General features: G+C 43.3%; 1 pseudogene; it reads left to right on the forward strand.

The window, feature by feature from the left end:
• LOC128560362 (chromobox protein homolog 1-like) overlaps nt 1–962 on the forward strand; it is a 48,688-nt pseudogene extending 47,726 nt beyond the window's left edge.
• The last annotated feature ends 19,705 nt before the right edge of the window (nt 963–20,667 follow it).

Consider the following 20,667-nt stretch of genomic DNA (forward strand, 5'->3'; position numbering starts at 1 on the left):
ACTTAGTAAATGTAGAAGGTAAATGTCTTAACACAATAACTAAGAAAAAGCCAGGAAGGCTATGTTAACCAGTGTGATGAAAATGTGTCAAACGGTCTATAAAACCAGTGTATGGTGCCCCATGATCGCATTAATGTACACAGCTATGATTTAATTAAAAAAAAAAAAAAAGCAGCGTGGGCTGCGGTGTGCGCAGAGTTCAAGGCTCTTTTGTTCAAGGGAATATTTGGCCGGGGCCTGCTGCACGCATAACTGAGGGGCTACGCTATGGCCACCCGACTTGTTTTCCTGAGCTCCACTCTCCTACTGGCCTGACGCGATGCGCTAGTAGCCCTGCACAGATTCCTCTCCGGTTTTTGGGTGCTGCTCTGTGCAGCGTCACCCTATATATCAGAAAGCTGGTGGGCACTATGGGGAAGAAACTAAAAAGAAGAAAGTAGAGGAGGTGCTAGAAGAGGAGGAAGAGGAATATGTGGTGGGAAAAGTTCTTGACCATCGAGGGGTAAAGGGCAAAGTGGAGGACCTCCTAAATTGGAAGGGTTTCTCAGATGAGGACAGTACACGGGAGCCAGAAGAGAACCTGGATTGCCCTGATCTCATTGCTGAGTTTTTACAGTCACAAAAAACAGCACATGAGACAGATAAATCAGAGGGAGGCAAGCACAAAGCTGATTCTGATTCCGAAGATAAGGGACAGGAAAGCAAACCAAAGAAGAAAGAAGAGTCAGAAGAGCCACGAGGCTCTGCCCGGGGTTTGGAGCCAGAGCGGATTATTGGAGCCACAGACTCCAGCGGAGAGCTCATGTTCCTGATGAAATGGAAAAACTGATGAGGCTGACCTGGTCCCTGCCAAGGAAGCCAATGTCAAGTGCCCACAGGTTGTCATATCCTTCTATGAGGAAAGGCTGACGTGGCATTCCTACCCCTCAGAGGATGATGACAAAAAAGATGACAAGGATTAACTTTCCTGAAGTACCAGCCCCTGTCACATCTGACTGTGTGTTTCAAATAGTGAGGGAAGGAATTTTACTTGTCTTGATACCATAGAGGTGGCTTGAAAAAATGTCCTTTGAAGAACCAGTATAGTTTCTGTGCCCTGCAGCAGCCCAAAGTGCTTTAAAGCCATTCAAGCTGTGTAGTTTGCACACACATCCTAGTGGAGGGGAAGGGGAATAAGTGTTTCAAGGCAACCCATTCTGCACTTTGCTGAGAAAAGCAAAAGGCCTTCTATGAAGGACAAAATTTGAAGAATTGGGTGTGTGGGAAAGCAAAACTAGAACTTCAAAGAGCATCTCCACAACCCACAGCTTTCTTCCCAATAGTGTTAATTCTGCATTTTTACAGCATAGCATGTGTGTAGTTTTTGGCTATTACTGGTGTATGATTTGGGGTAGGAGGGATAGGGTGGGAAAGAAGGGAGATGAGTAGATCATTTTGGTTAAAATTTGGGGCCTGATTGGGGAAATAGTGAAATAATGGAAAAAACAGACAACTAATGATTTGCTTCTATGTCCATAATATTTTACTTTAAAAAAAATGTCATTGGCACCATAAATGAGGACTGTGAGAGACTGTTTAAAAGCTGTGAATGCCTGAAACCTATAAGCCAAGGTGTTCTTGCCTGAGCTTATCGCTATTCCCCACAAAGAACAAAGCCAGCTTGTAAGTTACCAAAGCTGCCATTTTGGAGATAGAAACTGATTGAGAAGAGATAAGTCTTTTATTGGAGAATATACATGAGATCATTCTGTCTTAGAGGTGCTAATTCCTGAAATTAAACAAGATGACCCTTTTTCAGTTACGAAGTTATAAATACCAACTCGTTCATCCAAGCTACTGGCTGAAGTATGGGAGGAAAGGTTGGTATAAGAGATGAGAGCGTAGGGAAGACAAGGGTTCATGCTCTTAGTTTTTTTGAACTTTGAACTCTAAAACCCTTTGGTAGTAGGGTACAGTCACTGACAGCACAAGTTTCATTGAAACAGTTCAAGAGTTGAATGATTTCAAAAGCCCTGGGCTCAGGAGATTAAGCTTTCATACTGGGGCAGTGGTTCACTGTAAAACCCAACAAACGAAAACATTTTTTAAAAAATCCTAAGAATTTAATCATACCCAAATGCTCTGTCTTGAATCACTTCATCAGTTCTTGACATCTAGACTTGCCAGCCAGAACTACATTGTTAAATCTTTTTAGACATGTGTTAGATTTCTGTGAAAACTTTGTTTAAATGTAAACTGCATGCGACTGTCAGTTTTTGTCTTAATAAAATTATCGATTTATAATCCCTGAAAAAAAAAACATCTGAAAGTATAAAACTCACTAGGAAAAAGAGTGGATATTAGGTGTTCTTGCCACAAAAATAATCGTATGAGGTAACACATACGTTAATTAATTAGGTTTAGTGAATTTGTAATGTTTATAGACTTCAAAACATCATATTGTAAATTACAAATACATTCAGTTTTATCTGCTAATTAAAAATAAAATTATAAGCGTATATGTTCTATTCATAAAATATTAAAATTATCACTTTAAAATTATATATCACATATGCCAAAACTTGAATTTTCAGAAAAATTTGCATCTGCTTCTTGTGATAGTAGATTGAGTCATTTTCGGACTCACCCTAGAGCAGTGGTTCTCAACCTTCCTAATGCTCCTATGTATTTTCATTGTTAAAAAAGGGTCACGCCCCACAGATTGAGAGCCTAAGAGAATAATGTAAAAGTTGGACAAAATATTTTCATTGAGAACTAACATGCAGTAAGAAGACTTCAGGGGCCACATCCTGCGAGAAGGAAGAGGCATGCCAGGGTGAGCGCAGGGCTTTGTGGCACTTAGTCCACAGTTTATAAGGAGCTTCTGAAATGGCATCTTAGAGGCCTGACACAGACTAGAATGGAGTGGCTATGAGTCTGAGAAGCTAAGTAAGTGGAGTTTTCAGGGACGTCATGGGGCTAGAAAAAAAAAAAGCAGATATACCCTGCTGGGAGTATTCTCACAGAAGAACTTGTCACATGATGGCTCCTAAATGACTCTGGGCATCTTCCAATGGACAAATCCCATTAGCATGTTCACAAGAAGTCTGGTTAGAAGAAAAAAAGAGAATGGCCACAAGTGTCCCCACAGAAAACAGGGAGCAAGTTTCCATTTGCTGAAATATCCTCTCTAGAAAGAATTTCTATTAAATACACAAAAATTCATAGCCAATTATCATATTTAACCATGAGATATGAAGGCTTCCTCCTTGAATTCAGGAATGGGAGAGAGATGCCTGAGTCTGACCTGGGCAACATTTCAAGAAATGGAATAAGAGAATAGGATTGGAAAGAAAGAAATTTAAAATGCTATTACTCATGAATGGCATGCTTATGTGGAAAACACAGGAGTTCATTTCAGATATGTTATTGGAATTAGAAATTACATTTAACAAAATTGCTAGAGTCAGTGTACAAAAAAAAAAATCAATCACTTCTCTTCATATCAGTAATCATTAATTAGAAAAAAATTTTAAAGGTACTATTTATAATAGCCTCAATAACACCAAATTATCAGGAATAAATCGAGCAAAGAGTATGCACACCCTCTCCACAGGAATCATATCATTCCTTGGGGAAATTAAAGCAAGCCCAAATAAGTGGAGATGTATAAAATGCTCATGAGTTTGGTTCTTCCCAAGTTTATTAGTAGATACAATGTAATTCCAAGCAAAACCATAGCAAATATTCTTGTGGAAATTAAGGAGCAATATCTAAAATTTATTTTATGATATTTATTCATGAAAATCAAAATAGTCCAGATGACCTTGAGAAAAAAGGACAAAGTTGGAGGACACATATGGGCATGTCTGGACACATTATAATGCTGCAGTGATTAAAACCAGGAGCTTGGGAATAGTACAGTGGCTCACACCTATAATCCTGGCACCCTGGGAGGCCAGGGTAGGAGGATAGCTGGAGCTTTGGAGTTTGAGACCAGTCTGAGCAAGAACAAGACCCTGTTTCTACTAAAAATAGAAAAACTAGCTGGGCATGATTGCACATACATGTAATCCCAGCTACTTGGGAGGCTGAGGCAAGAGGATTGCTCATGGCCAAGGGTCTGAGGTTGCTGTGAGCTGTGATGCCATGGCACTCTACCCAAGTTGACAGAGTGAGACTCTGTCTCAAAGAAAAAGAAACATGGGTGGTGCCTGTGGCTCAAAGGAGTAGGGTGCTGGCCCCATATGCTGGAGGTGGCAGGTTCAAACCCAGCCCTGGCCAAAAACCACAAAAACTGCAAAAAAAAAAAAGAAGAAGAAGAAGAAAAAGGAACAAACAACAACCCAGGGAGCTTCTGGTTGAGGATAACAAAATATGTCAATAGAACAAAATAGTCTAGAAATAGAAAAGACAGTCCTTTCAATAAAAGGTCAACAAAGCACCCACATCCTTCCTCCTCCTGAAAAGGTACCTTGACTGTGACATACTGTACATTAAAAAATCAATACGAGGCAGATTGGAGAGATGCACATGAAAGGTAAAAGAGTGAAATTTCTAAAAGATACAATGGGAAATTATCATATTTAGGGAGTTAAGCAAACATTCCTTACTTAGGACACAAAAAAGAATAGCCATAAGGAAAAATATTCATAAATTAGATTGCCTTAAAATTAGAAACTTGAGTTCCAATACACCTTTGAAGAGTGCCGGAGCAGTCACTGAGGGGACAAGATAAGCCATACATGGAACAGAGGACTCAGATCCAGGGTTCTTAAAAAACTCCTACAAAAAAAGACAACAAAATAGGAGAGTGAACAAAAGGCTTGAACAGATGCTTGACAAAGGAGGATGTAGTCAACATGATCAGACACCAAAGAAATGCATATCAAAACCACGGTGAAGTACCACTGAACACACGCACATCAGGACATCAAGTGTCTGGATGAAAACCACGGTGAAGTACCACTGAACACACGCACATCAGGAACAAAGCCCCAGCAGCTCCCACTCTGAGGATGGGAGCAGGTGGAATCTAACACCCTGCTGGTAGGAGTATAAAGCAACAATCATGTTGTAAAACTATCTGCTAATAGAGAACACATACTAACCTAGGACTGAGATATTTTATTCCTGGGTAGACAGACAGCAACCAGAGATACATATACATGTACCCTGAAAACAAAACAAAGCACAACTTATGTACAAAAATCTCCCCAGTGCAGTCATTAATAAGAACTGAAAACAAAACTAAACTAAACTCTAAATACCCACCAATCCCAGAAGGGATAAATGAACTGCAGCAAGTTCACATAAGGGGGCCCCTGTGGGCACAAAAAGAGCAAACTCGGCCACCTGCCCAGACCATGTGTGGTGTTGGACGAAGACAGACAGACAGACAGACACAATCTCAGAGTGTGTTTCCACTTATGAGAAGTTTAAATGCAGACAAAATTAATTTATGGTGTTAAAAGTCAGTGGCTTCCAGAAGGCATACAGAAAAATTGGCTTCTGGGTAGTGAAATTTTTGCAAAAATTCGTCCTGTGGTCTATCTGTGACTTTTTATGTGTATGCTATGCTGTACATCCACACATGTACACATGTAGAAATATGAAACAAGTTAGGATTGAAGTGAAGAAGAGTTCAGCAGCATCTTACTGACAGCCTCTGTTCTAGAGTTTAAATGGTGTGTCCGAGGCTTGGCTGAGCTGGAGCAGGGCAAGGGTGGCCTATGGTTTTGGTGCACAGACCCTGCCAGCCAGAGCCACCTGTGCTCTCTCCAGCTGTGTGTGCCTAAGTCATAAAGGATGAGAGGCAGGAAGTCCTAGGAAAAGATATAAAAATGGTCATTCCTAGATCTCTAAGTGTTCTCCATATATCTTCCAAAAGGAATGTATTTATTTGCATTCCCACCAGCAGTGTAGAAGTGTTCTCTTTTCTCCACATCCATGCCAACATCTCTGGTCTTGGGATTTTGTGATATAGGCTAATCTTACTGGATTTATATGATATCTCAAAGTAGTTTTGATTTGCATTTCTCTGATGATTAAAGATGATGAGCATTTTTTCATAGGTCTGTAGGCCGTGTGCCTGTCTTCTTCAGAGAAGTTTCTCTTCAAGTCCCTTGCCCAGCCTGCAATGGGATCACTTGTTCTTTTTTTGCTTATACATTTGAGTTCTCTGTGGATTCTGGTTATTAAACTTCCATTCAATCCTACAATTCCCCTATTAGGCATATACCCAGAAGACCAAAAATCACATCTTAACAAAGATATTTGTACCAGAATGTTTATTGCAGCCCAATTCGTAATTGCTAAATCATGGAAAAAGCCCAAGTGCCCATTGATCCATGAATGGATTAATAAATTGTGGTATATGTACACCATATTATGCAGCCTTAAAGAAAGATGGAGACTTTACCTCTTTCATGTTTACGTGGATGGAGCTGGAACATATTCTTCTTAGTAAAGTATCTCAAGAATGGAAGAAAAAGTATCCAATGTACTCAGGCCTACTATGAAACTAATTTATGGCTTTCACATGAAAGCTATAACACAGTTACAACCTAAGAATGGGAAGGGGAAAGGGAGGGGAGAGAGGGGGGAGGATGGGCAGAGGGAGGGGGATTGGTGGGATTATACCTGCGGTGCATCTTACAAGGGCATATGTGAAACTTAGTAAATGTGGAATATAAATGTCTTAACATAATAACTAAGAAAATGCCAGGAAGGCTATGTTAACCGGTGTGATGAAAATGTGTCAAATGGTCTATGAAACTAGTGTATGGTACCCCATGACCACATTAATGTACACAGCTATGATTTAATAAAAAAATAAAAATAAATAAATAAATAATAAAAATAAAAATGGTCATTCCTTAAAGTTTGCCAGGCTGCACCATCCTTTAGGGACTAGACTAAAAGAGGGCCACCTACATACAGGATAGGCCATGCCTAAGTACTGTCTCCAGATTTAAATTCTTCTTGGAGAAGCAGTGAGGATACTGCTACACATTGATCATAGCACTTACCAATGATAATATTAATAACTCACAGGCACATGAATTCTCACACCCCGACTGGAGCTCACCTCGTGCATAAATCCCATTTCTCAGCCCTCTACAACCTGATGAAATGCAGCTGCACCTCAAGTGTGGAGCCCACCTCTTCCAAGGGGGCAGTAGGTGTCTTAGAGATGACTGTTGTCAGAGCAGGTGATGCTGGGGTACTGAGGACAGATGTGTCCAGCTCTGTGCTCAGGGTGTGGCCAACAAATGAAGAATGTTTTGTAAAAAGGATATTTTGTAACAAAGGTACATTTAGCTACAATTTCCCAGTTTCCCTCTGAATGATGACTTTCTAGGCCACCTTTGGGACACTTTGTATTACAACAGTAACTAGCTGTGCTTGGAAGTCTGTGATGTGTCCATTTCACCAGCACATACACCAAGGCCACCAGGAACAGAGCACCATGCTCGGTCTGGGGAGGATAGAGGAAGATGTCACAGCTCCTGCCTTCTGGTTGAGTTTGAGCTGTGAGGAAGAGAAGTGAGAGCAGGGTGCAGGAGACAGAAAATGACAGATGCAGCCATCCCTGGCTGCAGGTGAGAGCAGGGTGCAGGAGACAGAAGGTGACAGATGCTGCCATCCCTGGCTGCAGGTTGCCGTTAGACCTCCTCTCCCACGATACTGGCGCCTGACTCTGACACACTGCAAAGCAGCCATGAGATGAAAAGCATGTCTGGGACACGGTCAGTCTTCAACCTTTTGGTTCTAAGGTCGGACAAGCCCAGATTGACTAGGCACGTGCAAGGGGGCAGGGCCCTGCAGGAGAGGCCAGGAGCCCCACCCCTGTCTAGAGATTGACAGGGGAGGTGAGAGTGAGGATGAGGCTGAGCCTGTGAGATTTGCGTGTAGTGGAAGCCACAACTCTGGGCTGTGGTCCCTTGGGGGCTTTCTGCACACTGTTGCAAAAGAAGGCTCAGGAACCTGGGAAAGGGGAAGCCCTGAGAGCAGAACAGGGACAGCTGGAACCTGAGGCTATAATCTGGTCTTGTCCCTCCAAGAATCCCTTCAGGCATCTAGAACTCTCTTTATGAACATGATAGAATCTGAAATGCTGCTTTAGCCCCCAGGCATCTTTTTTAAGAGCTCAGGAATGTAAGTCCCTCTGTGAAGTCAGAATATGACTCACGTGGCCGCAGCCTGAGGTAGTGGGGGAGGGGAGAGGCTGTCTCCCATTTCTTCTGCATGCTCCTCATGAGGCTGAGTATTCTATTAGGCACTTAATTAGAAGGCTTGTTTTTAATTCATCCACAGCATAAAATCCCACCAGGTAGGCATTCTAAGAGGGTCCCTGGCCGCTCTGCCAGCCCTGCTTCTCCTGCTGCGTGGCCCATCTTGTCTGTCTGCACCTGCAGGCCCAGGAAGGGAGTACTGTGGCACCTGGTTCACAGTGGCAGAGGAAATCCATATGGCTGGTGTCCCAGTCTGCAAGGACTGTGCTGCTGAGGGCTGCAGAGACTAACTAGAGAGGGACAATGACATTCTGCACACACCTGGGAAAGGGGTGGGAACAGGCCTATTCCAGTTGCTTCCAGGCTGCCATGAGGAGAATCAGCATGCCCCAGTAAGATGACATGCAGAACAGGTCCCCCCGTCTGGCTTCCTGAACACCAGGGCAGAGAGCCTCCAGAAGCCTTCAGTTGGAATTTCACTTCTGCCCTCCTCCGTCTTCCCAGTCAGCTTGTTCCAGAGTAGATGGCAGCAATGTATGGGGGACACGCATGAACACGCATCCATTCCTGTCACACAGGGGTTGCCTGTTTGTCAGGTCTAGAAATAAATACCACAGCAGCCCAGAGAGGCCATGAATTGGTGAGTTCAGCAGGTAAATGCCTGCTGTTGATTGACAAAAAAAAAAAAAAAAAAAAACAGACTGCAAAATATTTTAAAGAGATTTATTCTGAGCAAATATATATGACCACAACTAGGGTGAGTTGAGAAGCGCTCAGGGACTAGTTCCGAGGTGGCTGGGTTTTGTTTTATATATTTCAGGGGGCAAGAGTTATAGGCAAAGACATAAAGCCAATACAATGATGTGGCCCAAAGAGGCAGGTTATAGGTGGATTCAGAGATTCTTCAATTTATAGTTCGTTAAAGGAATAAGGCTTTGTCTTATTCCTTTACTGAATAAGGACTGTCCAACCCTTGGGCCTCATGCTGGATTTGTGGGGACTTTTTTTGCTTATATCACAAAAAGGATGCACATACCTTTTTTTTTTTCCTTATTAGCTTTCCTTAGCATTTGTGTCTTTAATGGGTGGCCCAGGATAATATATATATAATATAATGTATATAATATGATAATAGTACGCAGCAGAGGAAAAAAAATGATTGAACACCCCTGAAAAACCTGAAATCACAGAAAGGAGTGTTTAAGGTAAGAATGTTGTGTTAGGGGCACGTTTTGAGAGCAGCCAGAGGTGGGTCAAAATGGCCAGTTCAGCAAGACTGATGGCCTGTGGGCATGACTTCACCGTGGCCTTGCATGGCCTTAGCCACTGTTTCTAATTTGGTATCCTAGGGCCACAGAGTCTGCCTTGGCATTCTTTTAACGTGAATACCGGTCAGTTGTGTCTAAACTCCAAAAAGACATGAGTATGAAGAGGCGTGTCTGGCCTCCCATCTGTCAGGTCTGGGAATTCAGATTTTAAGATTTCACTCGGGTCCCCCTGGCCAAGAGTGGGGTTCATTCCATTGGCAGGAGGCTGAGGAATTTATTTTTAATTTATGTGTCCATAGGCCAGGAGCCACATCATCAGCAAGTGGATTTTGATGACACCCCTTGTTCTAGGGCTCAGATTATGCCCAGGCAGCACCTGGCAAGTGAATTCCAATGGCCACAGCAAGGGTGGGGATGGGATGGAGGCTGCCTGCTCTGGCTCTCAGCTCTGAGACACCTGCACACCCACCCTCACCCAACAGCCCATGCTGAGAACATGGCCTTTCTACTTTCACACCTGGCAGTGTCTCAGCTTTGGATCTTTACCAGCTGTTTCTTTTTAACAAATGCTTCCCTAAAACCAACCCCTACCTACCCTTCTCCCACTCCCCCCACTCCCTCGGAAGCTCTCATTGATTTCCCACCCCTGCAGGCTCTGTGAGGCCAGCAGAAGCCAGTCCCCTGCAGCTGTCAGAGCACACTCCTGCAGCAATGCCTGAGCCTCACTGCAGTGTTGCCCAGCCCTGCCCTTGTGCTGGCTCAGGGACCGAGACAAGGACAAACAATGACTAAAAGCTGGGTAATCTGGCTTCTCCTGCCCTGAGCCTGGGCACCTGAGATGGTATGCATCACTAAGGATAGGGCGGGAGGAGATAGTGTTCCTTTACTAAGTGGATGAATTCATTAAAACAGGTGTGGAAAAGAGCTGTGGATTTAAAGTAAACAAAGGCAGAACTGTGGGAACTTGACATTGAAAATGAAGGCCAGGAAGGCAGGTAATGCTATCAAAAGTTTGGCACTTGTTTCCTGAAGCCACATCAGAAAAAGAGGGACAGTGGTTGAGGAGAAGGAAAGAGAAGTTTATTACTTTGCTGACAAAAAAGAAAAATGGCAGACAATGGTCTCAAAATCCAAATTCCTGAATCTGAGCACCAGCACAGAGCTTTTAAAGATTCTGGTCCCATAACTCCATCTTGGGTTAAGACAACCTTGTGGTCTCTGCCTGGATCTATCCCATCGTCAGCTCTCTCCTGTGACACAAACAGCAAGAGACATTCCAACCACTGGTCTGAGGCAGGGATATAAGCTTTAGTTCCCCAAAAGCTGGGGAGAGAGAAAATATTTTTGCCATTTTTCCCCCAGGCTATTCACTCAGTAAGAAAGAGGCTAGGCTGAGTGAGTAGTTTGGGGCAGGAGAGGGACAGATGGCTGGGGCAGATGGCTGCAGAGAACAGAGAGCGGGGGGCCCTGACATTCTGCCACACACCCGAGAAAAGGTGGAGGGGAAAGGATTTCATTTCCCAACTTTTGCTGTGGGTTTTGCATTGGCTCTTTTGTTTTTCTCTTAAGATATCTATAAAGATTTACATTCCATTTTCAGTTTTTCTCTGTTGCTGATGACTTTTATTTGAATGTTGCTCTGTTGAAATAGAACAAGCTGGTTTTTGCAGCTGACAGGGCCAAACACAGACAGGACGACAGTCTGTTCAACTCATGACTTAGCTAAAACCAAAACTGTTCTTTGTGACTGGTTAGCTAAGATCAGGACTCTTTGATCCCCTGGAACTAACAACTACAAAGAAATACATCCCGTTTAGGTAACCGACTCTGCAGAAAAACCCCACTGTGAATCACCCCGGTCTGCAACTTGTTTGCCCCTTCTGTGAAATTCCAAGCTGCCCTGTGTCACTCTGTTCTTTGGGTCTGGGGTATCTCCTCCCCATTGAGACTGACTATGTACAGTCATTGCTCTCTCTCCTGGGGTGTGGCCATGGAGACGCAGCATGTTTCTGGGAAATGGATGTGCCCTCCTCCTTTCCACTCTCCCCATTCTCTTATCTAGCTTTTTCCTCCAGTCAGCAAAGACCCTGCAGGATCAGACACTGGGTTCGTCTCACTCACCATGTTCATGCCACCCTGCCCGTGACCATGCCAGATGCACTACACCATCCTCCGCCTCTGCCTGTTGACACCGTGACCACACCGAGCTCACCACACTGTCATCCACCTCTGCCTCTGACCACACCCGGTATGCTGCACCATCCTCCACCTCTGGCCCTGACCACATCAGGCACACAGCACCATTCTCAACCTCCGCCCCTGACTATAAGGGGTGCACTGCACCATCTCCACCTCTGCCCTGACTACACTGGGCCCAATCCAACATCCTCCACTCCTGGCCTTGACCACAAGGGGCACACCGCACCATCCTCCATCTCCAGCTCTGACCACAAGGGGCACACTGCACCATCCTCCATCTCTGGCTCTGACCAAAAGGGGTGCATGGCACCCATCCTCCACCTCTGGCCTTGACCACAAGGGATGCACTGCACCATCCTCTGCCTCTGGCACTGACCACACTGGGTGCACCGCTCCATCATCCGCATCTGGTGCTGACCACAACAGGCGCACTGCACCATCCTCCACCTCTGGCTCTGACCACAAGGGGCACAGGGCACTATTCTCCGTCTCTGGCCCTGATAACACAGGGGGCACTGCACCATCCTCTGCCTCTGGCCCTGACCACAAGGGGTACACAGCACCATCCTCCACCTCTGCCCCTGACCACAAGGGGCACACAGCACCAGCCTCCACCTCTGGCCCCTCCTGAGCACTCTGCCAAGCTCACCTGGCTCCAGGCAAGGATCCCTGGCTTGACGTATCTGCTCAGATTCCCACTCCCAAACAACCTGTGTGGAATGCTGGACTGCATTTTTCTTTCCAGAATTTACCATTCCTAATGTCTTTTCTCTTCTGTTCTCTTCTCTTTTTTGCTGTTTTTGGCCAGGGCTGACTTTGAACCCGCCACCTCCGGCATATGGGGCTGGCGCCCTGCTCCTTTTAGCCACAGGCACTGCCCCCCAATTGTATTTTCTTAATTTACTGTCTTTGCCACTTAGAGATGAACACCATCAGGCTGGTACCTGGACACCGTCAGTAAGCAGCCCTCACCCACGGCTAAGTCACCAATGCAGTCCCGGTGACAGGGATGTGGGGGCAAGAACCCCTGCTGGAAAGTAATGACCTAGGGAGAACTGTGATTATATAAAGCACAGCCAACATTCCACAGAAAAGGTGAAGGTCAGAAACATGAGTAAGTGTTCAGTTTACATTCCTTACTCTGGACAAAGCTAGTCTGTGGCAAGGTAGGAAATTGCCTTGATGCTGGATGAAAACACCCAGACCCGCTGTTATAAATCAAATACTGACATCCTGACTTATAACAGCTGGGTGTGGGTATATTCAGCCAGAAGTTTCAAGACCCAAACTAAAACGCTACTGGCTTCAGATACTAGGGAACCAATGTCAGGGCAACACCAGCTCTGTGCAGGCCTGGTACTCACTACAGGGCAGTGAGCTGTGTGGGGATCACCTGTAATCAGTTCTTATGTAAATAACCCACACACATGTGGATTAATAGGGGAGTTACCTAAAACTCCACTATAGATTTTACCTCTTCACCTAAAATGGACTCTCTCCCATTTGAAATTAAAGAGATAAAACTCTGCTTATCTTAGACCTAGCTTTGCCATCTGTTTTTTCTTTTTTCTTTTTTCAAGAGTGTTTTTTCTTTTTTCAAGAGTGTTCTGTTTTGATCACATGGATTCGTCCTTCTCAGTAGGAAATAGGTATTTGGGTCTGGAAAAATGGCATTTCCAGAGAGACTTTTTCTCCTTATGTTTCCCCACTCAGAATAATTATGAATCTGGGGTAAAACTGGAAATGAAAAGGAAAGCTCTGAAATGTGGATGAGGAAGTGAACTAGTTTGGAATCCACGGTGGGAGGAACAACAGAGTGATGGGGCACTCGCACCCTCCACCAGCTGGTGCCAGCCCAAGCACAGTGTCATCTGGCCTGATCCGCCAGTGGAAGACAGACCAGGTGGGCTCTCTCCTCCTCTAGGTTGAACACACACTCCACGCACAGAACCAGGTGAGCCTGGAAGATCCAACCAGGGACATCAGCCTGGATTTCCACTGACCATAAGTAGTCACCTTCCTCACCAAGCCTGAAACATCCTCTCCCCAGCTTGCAACACTAAGGCCAGGAGGCACCTGTGAGGGGGATCATCCCCCTGAATCACTTGATCTGGGAGATATTCATAGTCTAGACTGTCCCACAAGTAGAGAGGAGCTCCCCAAACAAGAGAGAAAGTCAGAAATCCCCATCCTCGATTTGTAGCACCCTATAGCTTGGCCTGGGGGATTCCCTCCCACATACTCCAGCAGCCTCAGCAGGAATCAGTGGTAACACCAACACTACAGGATAAGGCAAGCAGACAAAAACAGCACCTTCGGCACCAAAACCTAGACTGTCATTAGAGCCACAGCTCATAATAGTAGCCCAGAACCCTTGTGCCAAACCAAAAAAGGATATCTGCATGCTAAAATAAAAACTTTAAATGTACTCTACAGTCTTCTAATATAATAGACACATTTTCCAGTATTAAGTGGAAATCATCTCTCATAAAAAAACTAGAAAATTAAAAGTTGGATAGGAAAAGATAATCAACTAATGGAAATAACCAGGAGAAATCAGTTGTTCGAATTATAGGACAAAGCTTTTGAAGCATATAAAAATGATTCAGTAAGCAATAAATGAGCCAAATGGAAATTGAGAACTTAAAAATACAATAATAATAATAAAATATTTGTGGACCAGTTCAACAGTAGAGTAAAGATGACAGGGTATAGAATTAGTGAACGTGAGGTCAGATCAATAAAAATTCATTCAATATGAACACAGAGAAAACAAACTGAAAAAAAAATTAAACAGCGCTCAGGATGTTGTTGCCTGCGGTGGCACCCCATCACCATGCAAATAAAAATAGCTGGGACATGGATTGAAAGGTACATGCCTGCAAGCGGTGGGATTTCTGTCTGTCATCCAAGAGCCCTGAAAAACCATTCTCATGGCCTTTCCTTGAAGCCTGATACAACAGGAATGGGGCCCACGTGCTAGGATCACATGTTTAATGGTTGCTAAGTGCTCTTTCTGCCCAGGCTCAACTCCCATCCTGTTGCCCTATGAATGTTACAAAGTATAACGCTTGCTAAAGAACTACCGATTTATCTCATTAACGCATGCTGCTGCTTGAGGGCTTGTCTTTGGGCTGCAAAACATCTCCATGCTGGCTAGGAGATTGTCTCACTCCCAGCACCTTCTTCAAGGGCCAGTGGCTGCTTCTATAAGCCTGGTGCTCAGTTTCCTACCTGGTCCCCCTTTTTTGTTTAAGACAGTGGTTCTCAACCTATGGGTCATGACCCATAGGAACTGTATTAAAAGGTTGCGGTATTAGGAAGGTTGAGAATCACTGGTTTAAGATATTCTCGTAAGAGATAAGGGAGAGACCCACAGTTGTCTGTTTTGTCTATTGTTCTTATCGAGTAGCTCTCCTTCCTGCTAAGTAGAAGAACAAAAAGCACAAAGTAATGAATAAAGTTACTCCAACAAAACCAGTGAGGGCTTTCACAGAACAAAAAGGAGTAGCTACACTGTTGACAGTGTTTATTATTTCGATTCTTGTGACAGATTACGCTCTTAAGGGTGACAGGATTGGGGATCACTTCCATATATGTTCAACAAATGAAATTCTTCCACCTTTGCCAATGTTAATGTAATTATTACTAGAAACAAGAAGTTTGGTGTTTTACCTTGTGTGTCACCAAATCCCTCGCTGCTGTTGACAGTCCTCTGATGGAGAAGTGGAATTGGTGATGCATACCAACCACCATAAAACTGACTGCTTTATTCATAACCTTGTTAGAGCCCAGAGGGTGTGTGCTGAACTCACCCGGGCCTAGAGAATGGGGGGGCTCCCTCAGTGGTGGACGCCCATATCAATCCTTCCTTTCTGAACAGAAGCTCCAACTGCCATTGGGAAAAGGGATGCTGATCACTCCAAATTACTTCCTGCTAAAACTGGATGATGATCTAGGGGGATAGTTAGAGGTTCCTCAGAGGAGGTTGATCCAGATTTCACAGTGAATGAAAATAATGGTCTCTTTGAAAGGCCTTTTGGCAGTTTGTATCTTATAAGGAATTTGTTTTCTCTAATTTGCCAAATATACTAGAATTGGTCTTAGCATTTTCTAATTATCCTTTTAATATCCTAGTTAGTAGCTAGAGGCTGACACAGCTTATAAATCCAAAAAAATTTTCAATGTACTCAAGACAGTTATGCTATAAACTTTAACTTCTTAGTAGAATCACACCATTAATATCTAACATCTGATTTATAATAGAATATTTTAAGTCTCCTGTTATGTTCAAACTGCATCAAATCCAAACTATGTTCAGCATAAGACTGACATGCCAAGCCAAACTATTGAAAAATATTACATAAACAAGGAACATTAGTTACAAATGGGTTTTGCTATCCATTAACCAATTAGTAAATCAACATTTACAGACACGTAATTAGATGTTACTTAGAAAATCCTTAAGACTGGCGAGGTTTCTTGTTCATGTCAAGGTTTTTTGATCCAACGGGCAGGCAGCCACTGCCTTTCTTGTTGTTCTGCAATGATATAGGCAAAACCTTGACCCCTTTGTAGCACATTACTAGGTTAACACATTACCAGGTTCCGGTTGAGACATACCAGGGTTTTTTGTTTTTTTTTTTTTTAATAGGTTGTTTAAATCCCCATGCTCACATTCTTTGCTTGTGGGCCCCAGGTTCGGCCCAAATGATAGCTTTTCTGCTGCAAAGGTGTTCCATTCCCCTATGAAACTGAGAGCAGCATTCATTTGCCCAATGGAACTTCTAGGCATACACCAGAGGGTTTACATTTTCCTTGTTCTTTTTGATTACTAAGTGAGCAATGGTCTTTTCCACTGATACTAATTGCTATTCTTTTTCCAACTTTCTTTTCTCATATGCCCTAGTTTCTCACAATTTTGGCATTTAGTAGTTTTAACTATGAGGCTATTCAACTGCTTTTCCTTCCACCTAACTAATTTGAATTCTGATTCTTTCAGGCAGTTGTTCTTACTTTGGCTCAAATAAACTCTTTAGATTATATTTTTTGCCTTAGTTTTTTCTTTTAAGTTACTGTTAAGTTCCCTTGATTAAAAATTCCCTTTTGTGGTTTGCCAAAGTTCTCACTACTTTTGGGAGTTCCCTTGGTTTACAGAATGAGATCTCACAATTTAACAGACAAACACAGACACATCACTGAGACAAACAAAATGACTCCACATACACACTGCTGTTTGCCAGAGGTCCACTTACTCTGAATGATGTCCCCCTCTGGTTTCTGTTTGCCAAAAGATACTGCTTACTTTGAGCAGTGCTACCCCTTTTGCTGAAAGGGGCCAAAGGTCGTACCTAACCCAAGCACAGCTCCCCCTTTGACTAAAAAAGACCAAAGGTCATGTTTAACTCAAGTGCAGCTCCCCCTTTGGCTGAAACTCCCTCTTATCATTTGCTGAAGGTTTCATTTACTCCAAGGGTAATTTCCCCCTTCTGTCTGTGACCTGGTCCAGATTCCGTCAGATCCTGATGACTACACCATTTGTTGGTGCTGCTGTGGCACCCCATCACCATGCGAATAAAAACAGCTGGGACATGGATTGAAGGTACATGCCTGCAAGAGGTGGGCTTCCCATCTGTCATCCAAGAGCCCCGATACAACAGGAGTGGGGCCCACGTGGTAGGATCAGATGTTTAATGGTTGCTAAGTGCTCTTTCTGCCTGGGCTCAACTCCCATCCTGTTGCCCTATGAATGTTACAAAGTATAACACTTGCTTGCTAATGAGCTACTGATCTTATCTCATTAATGCATGCAGCTGCTTGGGGGCTTGTCTTTGGGCTACAAAACATCTCCATGCTGGCTAGGAGATTGTCTCACTCCCATCGCCTTCTTCAAGAGCCGGTGGCTGCTTCTATAAGCATGGTGCTCAGTCTCCTACATCAGGGACCTGTGGTCCAACATTTGTATCATTGTAGTTCTAAAAGGAGAAGAGTCAGAGAATGGGGCTAAATAATGCTAAATAATGCATGAAAAATTCCCAACTTTGGTAAAGGAAATAAATCTAATGATCCAGAAACTGAGGAAACCTCAGAAAGACTAGATCAAAAGAAATCTACACCAAGCCACAAGGTACTCAAAGTCCTAAGCTAAAGAAAAAGAAAAAGAAATTCTTGAAAGCAGCAAGAGAGAAACGAGGTTGGCATCCTACCTACAGGGTAAATCAAATTGAATGACAGAAGATTCCTCACTGGAAACCCCATAGGCACAGCATTTTTCACAGGATGAAAGAAAAGACCTGACAACTCAGAATCTTATATCCAATGAAACTTTCTTTCAAATGAAAATGAAATGACACTCATATAAAGTGAAAACAACAACAGCAACAAAATCTAAAAGAATTTGTGGCAATCAGATCTACTTTAAAGAATGGCCAAAATAAATTCCTTCTCCTCATGAGTTTTAGCTACTGCAATACAGAAAAAAAAAAAAAACTTTAAAAATAAATAAGTAAAATAAAGGCATAAAGATTGAAAAGGTAGAAAAAGTGTCCCTATTAGTAGAAGACATGGTGATCTACATGAAAAAGATAGAGAATTTGCCAAAAAAATTCTAGAACTAATAAGTGGTCTGAGCAAGGTCACAGTATACAATCTGCCCAACAATATCTACACACACAAATCAATCACATTTCTACATACTAATTATGAACACTATAGCAATTGGAATTGAAAACATAATACATTTCACTTCAAATAAAATTAAATATTTAATTACAAATCTAACAAAAATTACGTAGGCTCTATATGGTGAAAACTGCAATATGTTAACAAAAGAAACCTCAAGAGGACCTAAATAACCAGAGAGACATACCATGTCCATGGAATGGAAGACTCAACATAGTAAAAATGTCACTTCTCCCCACCTTGATGTATAGATTTAATGCACTTCCTGTCACAGTCAGAGCAACATTTTTTTATAGGTATAGACAAGCATATCCTAAAGTCTATTTGTAAATAGAGGCTTAGAAAAGCAAAGACACGTTTGACCATGAGTTAAATGAGAGAAATCACTCTTTCTCCTGCTCACCCACAGACACATTCCTCAGCCCATTTAGTGACTGACTACAACCAGTTGGCTGCCTCATAAGCTGTTTTTGTTGGATGAATTTTGCCTCAAAACTCATCCTCCAATACATCCTTCATTTTTCTCCAGGGCTGTTATGTGATGCGAGGGGATGTGTCTTGAGTAGAGAAGTAGAAAGTAGAAAATTTACTTCAAGATGAATTAAGCCATCTCCTGAAAAATTCACCACTCTGTTTGGGGAGAACATAAGGAATTGAAGTCTAAGGATATTCATAGAGGATGAAATATAAGGCTTGGATGTGCCACATTCATAGATGGGTACACTTATCTGAAATTTGAGTTGTAATGTGTTAGCTTGAGTGCTTGGAAGAGGCATTATTAATATGCACAGTTAGTTAATACTTGACATACAGAAAAAAGAGTCCAAAGGCCCAGACTGGTTGTGTGCAGCATACTCAGCTGTCCCCAGAATTCCTTGTGAGAGACTTCAAGGGACAACTTCTTCAATAAAGCATCCATAAATGTATTGTTTGGTGGGAGCAGCATAAATGTCACCATGATGTCTTTGCTTTAGAGACTATGATGACAGTAAGGGAGGCAATAAGAGATAAAATTCTCTTTTCTCAGTGGAAATAATGGGATCCCAAGGTGGTAGAGGGCAGGATTGTGTTTACATCTTGTAGGCAAGGTGGACACAGTAACCACAGTAAGCTTCAGAGGCCGATGCCCAAAGGCTTATGGATGGTGGAGTTCACAGCAATGATTCTATGGACAGCTGACATAGAAAGGTGGAAGTAATCTAGATCTGGTGAGAAGAAACTTAAGTCACCATAAAAGGATTAATGAAGACCCCAGCCCCTTCCCAGACCTGTATTCCTAGCTCCCAGGTCTCTGATGGAAGGGAGGCAGGTGCCTCTGACAGGGAATCCATGACACAGCCAAGGCTGTATTCAGTGCTCTTCCCAGGCTCCTTCCAGAGGCACCTGAGGCCACTTACTAGGTGAATTTCACATTCTTGAAGAGAAATACCTACATAGTCCAGGTGTTCATAGCTATTGGCTCCAAATTTTTCCTGATCCTCAGACACTTAACATGTCTTCTTGTCCAGGAGACAGAATAGAGGTTTATAGAGGCTGACAGGTGCCTTCTGGGCTCAGTCTATACAATGTTGGTCCTGTGGAGTAGTGTCCCCACTCTGTAGGCATTCTCTTGGTTCCATAATGAGGAGAAAGACATGTCAAATAACTGTCAGAATTCCCAAGTTTATTCCCTACTACATTAGGAAGTGGTCTAATCCCACATCAAGACAGTAACACAAAAGAGATATGATACCCTGATGGACATTTTAAGAGATGAATGACTCTCTCACCTGCAAACTGAGAGACAAACTGAATTAGTCACCAAATACAATAAGTTAATAATAATACAATTATTGGTCCTTCTGTGATTTTGTAGGCAACATAAAACTTACAGTGTTAGCTGCTCTCTCTGACCTACTGGGAGGTAACCGCATGAGGCCTCAAAATCTGAGGAGGCCACAGCGAGCACAGGCCCCTCAATAGACAGGTGTCACTCAAGCTGCTCTGCCAGCTAGGCCTGTGGAACAGCTTTTCTGCAGCTGTCCTCACTGGTGAGCCTGACAGGAGACCTAGGAGTGGCATAAAGTTACACCGTCCTGCCCTCCCTGCAGCACTGGCCTCTGCTTTGGAAGTAGCTCTTGGCCCCACTGGGCCCTGGTTCAGAGTGAATATCTGAGGGTGGGGAGCAGGGTGACTCAGTAACAGAGCTGTGCCTTCTGCCTGCTGACCCTGCAAGCTGGATGTACACTCTAGTCTGTACTAAGCATGTTATATTTGTGAGGCTGGGCTGTGTGTGAGGAGCTCCTGTGGGATGTATGGCCATG

The sequence above is a fragment of the Nycticebus coucang genome, chromosome 2 (assembly GCF_027406575.1).
Source record: "Nycticebus coucang isolate mNycCou1 chromosome 2, mNycCou1.pri, whole genome shotgun sequence".
Lineage (NCBI taxonomy): Eukaryota > Metazoa > Chordata > Mammalia > Primates > Lorisidae > Nycticebus > Nycticebus coucang.